Below are 8,437 nucleotides of genomic sequence, written 5' to 3' on the forward strand. Positions count from 1 at the left end.
GTCGTAGAACACGTCGCGTATCGCTTATCGATCCGTACGGCTCATTTCACAGGGTACCGCACGTCGTCGGATGCGTCGCTTCTGTGTGGGAGCGCGCTTCGCCATGCTGACTTTTCACAGGGCGGGTTATTCAAACGTACTCGCGATTATACGGTGTGAAGTAGCGGCGAGATGCTGACGAAAAATTCTAGTCCCGATAATATTCCAGCGTAAAATTTCTGTGGAATTTAGACTGTGTCGTTTGTACGGTTTCTCCTCGATCTGTTAGGCCTGTTGGCTCTATTTGGTAGCTACGAAAGTTGATTATAGTTGTGAGATTTTAACAGCAATTTAATGTTGCTGTGATGTATTACTGTCGCTGGCCAAGTTGAGGCTGATATTATATACTATAATGTTATAGTTGCATTTCGTCGTCGTATCTAAATTAAATTTTCGCTCTCATCGTGAAATATCTTGGTTTATTCTGAATAATGTTTGGAAGGCGCTTCTGTCGCTTTTCTTGAAACAGTCAATAAGAGAATGATATGTACGAAATATTTTTCTAAATGCACACGTTTTAAAAGACAGAATTATATTTATCACACAGAATAAAGTATATTTCATAAAATATTCCGAGAGAGATGTAAGCTTTCGAATCTGTACCAATAGTCGGTAGCAGATTAGTAGTCGGTAGAAGACTAGTAGCTGGCAATTGTTACCGTCGGAAAGTGGGATGCATCTTTAGTATCATGGTTGGTGATTTATCTTTAGTAGCTTGATTGAAAAGTCATTGATAACGTTGCGCTGCTGAGGATAAATCATTAGGTATGACATTAATATTCAGCATAGTTATCAGATAGAGATGCTGAAGATGCTTCCTGTTCAACCGATAAGGTAGAAGTATTGCGGATAGTCCGCTACTACGATTGGTAACGAACATTTGCTCAATCTTAGAACGATTGATATTTTCCAATTCATGATAATATGCAATATCTACATTTTTCAAATTTAAATATAAAATATTAAAAATCGTGGACTGAATAATTATGAGGCTTAGCTGTCTGCGTTTTATGCAACAATAGAAAAGATACATATAATCGTGTGAAATTGTAAACACAAAAAGACACGCTTTGATAGGTTTCGAATTTGAATGATACAAACCTTGCTAAAAATTGCCCGCGTGAAACTATGTAAATAATTATACCAGACAGGTATATGCTAAATTTGTCAAACAGAGAAGAAACGAGACTCGGAATATTCGTGCGCATTCCTTTCTCTTAACAAGAACTTCATCCAGATCGATTCACGCTCCAGTAATCTCGTAAGCTTTTCCGATACGATCGCCATGAGCAAAGTACTGCAACTCTGTGAATTAGAAAATGCGTTTAAATCTCACTCGTGTAGCTTGCGCAATTTCGAGGGGAGGCAGATGTAGAAAAAGGGAGAGGTGAAGAAAAAGAAAGAACGGATACCGTATTCTAGATACGAAACGGGTGCAAAGCGCTCCTTACATCATTCTCGGGATTAAATTGCGTTATTGGAGAAGATGGTAGGTAGTCAGCACACCATAATGTATGTTGCCCTCGAGGCTGAGTCGAACACGATCAGCTCGAGTGAAATGAACCGTTCAGAGGGTACTTCCCTGAATTTTTATGCGATCCGTCGCGCAGCCAATCCGAATTACCCCGACTTTGTTGGCGATGCTCGCTGCGGACGGATTCGAAATCACGAGAGATGATTGTTAATTCGACGTTCTCGCCGTGTCGACCTCGAAAATGTCTCTGAGCAAACGAATTCGTTTTCGTATCTTCCTGATGTCAAAGCGCTCGTTTATATTGGAAGCGCACTTTAGATACAATTATATTACGAAAGGTTAAAGACGCAGCGCATGCCTCGCTCGCAATTTTTCGTATTTGGACTACTTAGCATTTTCTTAACGATTTTATTTTTGGAAGTGGAAAAAAAAAGTCAAGTCGTACGTAAGTATAGCGAGAATGATGTCAGCTATCGGTGAACAGTCTAAAGATACGTCACACAAAAGAAAATATATTTTCCACAAAAAAGTGTCCTCCCCCCCAATTTGGTACGTTGATAAAATCGATAAGCTCGCGCGACTTTGAGAAATCCGGGCCCAGAGTGGGCAAGTAGGATTTGTGGGTCAATCGCCACGCTGCGACACTTAGCCGCTCGTATCCTTCGGGAGTTCGGGAGTATCTCGCCGCTCGGTAAGAGATTGAAGAATACGAGCCGCAGCGCGCGAAGCTGCAAATGAGATCATACGGCACGAGTGAAACGTGCCTGAACGTAAAACACGGGAGCGGTTTCCATGCCGTTGGATTCGCAGCGTGAATCGCGAGCCGATTTCATTAGCGTCGCATTTGGCGTGCGCTCGTCAAAATTGCAACGGCAGTCAGGCAGGCAGGCAGGCAGGCAGGCAGGCAGGCAGGCAGGCGGGCTTAAGTGAAACAGCCATCGCCATCGTGCAGGCGGTGGTGAAAAGGGGAGTGGTTGGTGGTGAAATAGGAGCCGTCGGCTGGTGGGAGAAACCGGGCCAGTAATCTCCGCTCACGGCTCCACTTCTACGTAATTTATTACGACTTGCCGAGCATCCCGCAGGGTCGAATCCAACTTCGGACGGGGCGAGGCGCGCTTCCTCCTCGCCGCGAAGCGCGCGAACCGTGGATTTATCGTAAAATACAAAAGTGAAGCGTCGCCCGCGCGCGCGGAACGACGCGGAGCGGAGCCGGGCCGAGCGAAACGGCGGCGCGAGTAACAAAAAGGGGTTTGCGCAAGTACTTAATACAAAATCCGGCTACTACATTGTGGCGCTTCTTATGACGCTGCGAGAAACAAAGTTGAGGAAAATGTTACGCCCTGCCGAAATAATTATGTGCGGCTCAGCCGGCTCTCGCGCGAGCCGGGATCTCACTTTGCTTATTTTTACCCGTGCTAATTCTTTCGCGCCGTTTGCTGAATCGTTTTCTGGGTTGTTTGAACACGACGCGAATACCCAGACGAATTTCTCTCTCTCTCTCTCTCTCTCTCTCTCTCTCTCTCTCTCTCTCTATCTGTCTACCTTGTCACGCGATGTCACCGGTGTCTCATCGGGTGATTCGAGAAGTCTCGAGTTACGTTCCGAAATCTCGTTCTCCTACACGATCGTGTAAAGCGCTTCTCGCGCCCATCTCTGCGCCGCGCGGTGTAAAGTTCCTCCGGGCGACGTAAGAACGTCGAAACGGGGTGCCCGCGGAGGGTGCATCCCTGGGCGAACCGTATAGCACGTATTATACGAGGGTGAGGGTGATCAACAATGGCGGCACGACCTCAGGAGGCTCCTCCGTTCTCCGTTCCCTGTTCCCGACGCCATTTTACGTTGATTACGATGCGGTTAGCTCCTTCCAGCCTCCCGCAACCCCTCGAGTCCCTCACTCCATCGCATCGCCTCCCTCTTTCTTCCCAACCCCCTCGCGTTCTCGCCAGCTCGCCCTCGCCGTCACCTCCTCTCTCCCGGTCACAACCTCTCTCTCCTCTCTCTCTCTCTCTCTCTCTCTCTCTCTCTTCTGAGGCACTTACACACAATCGACTCGACCAACACCAATCCATGCCTGCCGGTCACCGTGCTGAACGTTGCGGTCCGTCCTGCGAGATAAGAACAGCTCGGCAGCACGGATCAGCGACTGATCTATGAGTCTTCGTCGTGTTTACCGAATCACCACATCCCGGGCTTAGGCTCTTTTGCTCAGCGATATATCAGCGATATATCAGCGATGTGAAAGCGGTTCGCTTCGTCGCGCTCGTCGCGCTCGTGAACGTCGAAAGTTATCTTCCTCGGGTGGGACGGGGGGAATACGAGATGTAAAAGTTTTGGCCGGCACGAGCTGTAATCTCGACATTGCTCGGAAAGGTTGTAAAGATTTTCCCTTCGAGCGAAAGAGAGATGTCGCGCTGGCCGCACAATGAAAATTGCCTGGCGGTTCGTAGAACAGATCGCAGCGAATGGGACTCGGAGTTAATTCTTTCTTCCCTTCTTTGCGATTCATTCTTTTTGCAAAGCGTAACTGTGCGCGTGACAGTAAGAAGAGGGATTGAAGAAGAGTGTATTCGGCAAGATACAAGTGTTCCTCTTTCGCTGCGTCGGCAAATTCATTAAAGGCAACATCGGCGACTTGGCTCGGTGTGTTGAACTCGCTAACGACGCGATCGCAATTCCGTATGACCTATCGCATTAATCCTAATGGATCCGACCTTTACGACGACCTATCTTGTAATGGATAAGTCGCGCCGTAGAATATGACAAAAGGTAATAAATCAGTCTCCACTGTGAGCTATTTTCTTCCACGGCGGTGGCTGGTTAGGTTTACCATTTGCATTGCTGATGTGATTAATTTATTTTTGCACTTGAACAATTATCTTCTTATTATCTAACTTACCGTGATTTTTTTTAATTTGCGTCCACATCCATACGATTGCTAAATACTAATTTTTGCCAAACGTCAATTTTTTTCCAAATACATCGATTCTTTGGTCCTTGATGACTGCGGCAGTGATATTATTAGGGACGTTGTGTTAATTAATTGTCGATTATGCATGACGCAAAATAAAAATTTCTGTTCACTTAAAGACGACGATAAATCAGCCCCATGGGATGAATTCGCGATCTTTCGGAACCCTGTTTTCTCGAATTTCCTTCTCCCAGGGAAATCGGGGTGTGTTCTCCGGAATCCTCATGATATCGAAATTACGCCATCTCGGGGTACGATGCCGTCGCTCGGTGTCCGCAAAGGGCGCTATTGCAGTCGCGCGATGCGCGTCTTAACGGCCGGGACGAATTGTTGACGAATCGTGCCGGGAAGGCGGTCGCGGAAACTAAGATAGCTTCCTATCTACCTACCTACCTCCTCGAGAGTACACCGTAGTGGTGAGAACAAGAAGCTCAGGGAGTAGGGGGAGGAGTGTCGGGGGTGAGTTGGACAAGACAGCGGAGGATAAAGCAGAGGGACAGGGATGCCGCGAAGGAGTGAAGAGAGACGAAGAGAGCCGGGGATAGGGACGAAGATGGAGATGAAGATAGAAATGGAAGTCGAGATAGATAGAGGTAGACGTGGGGATGAAGGTAGAATCGCGGATAGGCGCGGGACGAGGGAAAGGGGTCGGCGGAGGCGGCGTGGTAGCGAACGGTGGGAAGGAGAGAGGGATAGATGTGCACGTAACGTGACGGACGTCGCCTGAAAGCTCGTCCGAGAGAGCGTCATGACGCTCTTCCGGCGTCGTCGTCGTCTTCGTCGCCGTCGTCCTCGTCGTCGTCGTCGTCGTCGTCGTCGTCGTCGTTCGGGTTGATTGTCGCAGATCTTATTATCCCCCCTTGTTCTAAGGAGGCTACGGCCGCAAGATTGTGTACGTGTACGCGGCCATACACGCGCGCTCGCACGTGTACACGTGTCCGCGCGTGTGTGCTGCCAGCAAAGGGTAGGTCGTCGGAGGGTGGCGTCCCCCTTGGTCCCCCTGCCACCCCCCGCCGACCCCCACAGCCCCAGGGTAACCTTGTTAGCGCTAATGACGGACTCTGCCGCGAGATGCGCGCGAGCCAAGGCAGGGACGTATCCTCCCGTGACCCTTGCGGGGGGCGTCGTAAGTCGAAGATGGCGACGACGGCGCTTGACCTCCCAGATATCGCGCGATGTCGTAGTAGTGGTGGTGGTCGGCTTCCATCTCTTCCTTTTTGCGCCGGTCGGCGCGAGGAAAAAACGCGATCGGAATTCTGCCGAACTTTCGGCACCGTGCCGAAGACTGATCGGAACTTCAAACTATTCGCTCTCTCCTCCGTCTGAATGAATTGATTTAAATCACCACGCGAGAGCGTCGAGCGGGAGGGTGAGCGCGGGAGTGCGAAGGAATGATAGCGTAACTTACATGTCTCTGATCTGCAAAATTGGCAGGAACTTTCGGTGGGAAGAGGTTTTTTTATGTACCTGATCGCCGCGACACTTCTTCCCCGCGTGACTACACACAAGTAGCGAGACAAGTTGAACATTTCAGAAGTAATCGCCGAATAACCCGCGACGTATTCTATTATCCTATTGATGGACTTCAACGCAAGTTATCGTGTCGATGAGCTCTCCTTGGACCGCGCACAATGCGCGGCCATGCAGTCGCGCGTTTTCTCACCGTCATGTTCCATTACGAAGATAACGCTAAAGGTCATCGGCAGCCATCGAAATACCGAACTACGTATCGAAGTCAAAGACTCCAAAGACAGGCGGGAGGGGGGCCTTGTATTCGGCAGGTGCTAGAAAAAGCATCTAGACTAGAATGTCGAGGATCGGCGGAAAGCGGGATAGAGATAGTGGGAGAGGGAGAGAAAGAGGTAACGCCGAGGGACTCTCGAAGCAACCCTCGACAGCCCCCAAAATCCATTAGACCGGAAAACGAGGTAGAATCGTAGAACGCAATGGCGTCTAGAAACAAACGACGGCCGATAGGAGTGAACAAGCAGTGAATCACCCAAGCACTTGTTTACCAAGAGAATCAGGGATTCAGGGATGCCGTTCCCGACTCTTGGAATCCAGCCCCATCGCGCTGCTTGTTCTCTCTCTCTCTCTCTCTCCCTCTCTCTCTCTCTCTCTCTCTCTCTCTCTCTCTCTCTCTCTCTCTCATTCCCTCTCTTTCTCTTTCTCTCCCTGCGTTCTCTCCTCTTTCCACCACCCGAGCTCCTTCCCCTCGCCATCACCCTCGCCATCAGCTCACCACCGTCGTATGGTACGATCTTCCGAAGGCGGATGGAGTAGCTCTTCGCATACGTAGACACGCGCCGTAGCTCGAAGCGTGAGAAAGAGAGACGGAGATCGCGCGACGGTGCAGGACGAGGAGGACGAGCGGAAGAGGGAGCGGGAGGTTCGCGAGTGGGAGGGCGAGAAGGGGAGAAGTTACGTAGACACAGAAGCGGCACTAGAATCGCTAAATGTAATTCGGTTAAAAGGGTTTTAGCAATACAATGCATATAAACATGAGTGCCCCACCCTCGTCGCCGCCACGTCCTACCGCTTGCCCTCTCCACCCCTCGCCACTTGCCTGCTATCTTCGCAATCCTCTACCGCAACTACGGCGACGACTCTCGACTTCCTCTGCTGGATGAGGACGAGCGAAATCAGCTAACCGAGGTATAACGTCCGTCGAATGAACGTCCGCGGCGAGTCTCGGGGTGAGATCGGCCGATATGATTCCGACGAACGTTGGAATCCACATGCCTTGGGCGTTTGGAGAGGCGATGGCATCCGGAAGTTTTGACGCTGAAGAAAGCCACCGTGATGTCTTCAGCGTAGTATACGTAATCTCACGTGGTTTTCTCGTCCGATTTCTGCACGATTTCATTCGGCTTGTCGAGCTAAGACATTCTCGATGTGAAAATAAAATCGCGATGTTCGATGTTCGTAAAAGATCGCATAAGGATCACCCAAACGACTTTAAATGCTTGAATCAGGTGATCGCGAAATCCTTGAATGTTCGTGAAACATCGGTATCTTCGACATCTCCCAAATTGATTAGATCTGTTAATGGAGAATACGTTTTTCACTGAGTTGCCGGTCGCGTCAGATCGCGATCGCTCGCGAGCGCGCGCGCGATCAATTCGGCCCCGCGTGGGGCCGAAGAAGGGAACACGTGGAGAACACGAAGCGGGATTGGTCGTTATGTTAATTCTCGAGAGCGTCACGGTATCGCGGCGCGATATAACGGGTCGGCGGCGGCGGCGGCGGCGGCGGCGCATTCCTCGAAGAAGCTTTACGGCCATTTCCTTTTTCCGCCACGCCGAGCCGTGGCGTAAACGGAGATATGGCGCCATGCCAGAACGTTCTCGAGATCGTCCTGCCCGGTCCGGGCAATCCCGGATTTTTCCTCGCAAATAATCACGCCGGGTAAAACTCGCTCGAGTTGCTCTCGCCGCGGATTTTTCACGAGTGAAAGATGAGGACGAAAAATCGGAGCGGTACGACCGGCGGGGGGTGGGCGCGGGCGGAGCAGTTTGGCAATCGAATCAGTAATAAGAACGACGGAATCGACTGACGAATCTGCAGCGCGATGACGAGGGTGCACGGGGAATGGGGGGAAGTACACGTATAAGCGAGTTGACTCGCGCGCTCGGACGAGTATCCGCGACGCGCGATCGTAATAATGTTTGGCGATCGAATTTGCGAAGGTAGAATCTCGTCGCTGGAGTCGCGAATGAAAAATAACCGCGCCGGGGGTGGATCCGAGTCGAGGAGGAGTCATCACGCTTTCTCTTTCGGTGGCGACTTAATCGCGGGGCTGTGTGCGTTCGCGTGAATTCACCGTGTCCTCGTAAATGACGGCGTTGCATTTATGTCTCGGCTTCTTCGCGCAGGATGCGTATCCTGCTAATGCTCCCTCATGCCGCAATTCGCGAGCTCTACTTCCCGCCGCTTTTCGCCGGCCAATTTATCGA

Source organism: Harpegnathos saltator, unplaced genomic scaffold (assembly GCF_003227715.2).
Source record: "Harpegnathos saltator strain DR-91 unplaced genomic scaffold, Hsal_v8.6 scaffold213, whole genome shotgun sequence".
In the NCBI taxonomy this organism is placed as follows: domain Eukaryota; kingdom Metazoa; phylum Arthropoda; class Insecta; order Hymenoptera; family Formicidae; genus Harpegnathos; species Harpegnathos saltator.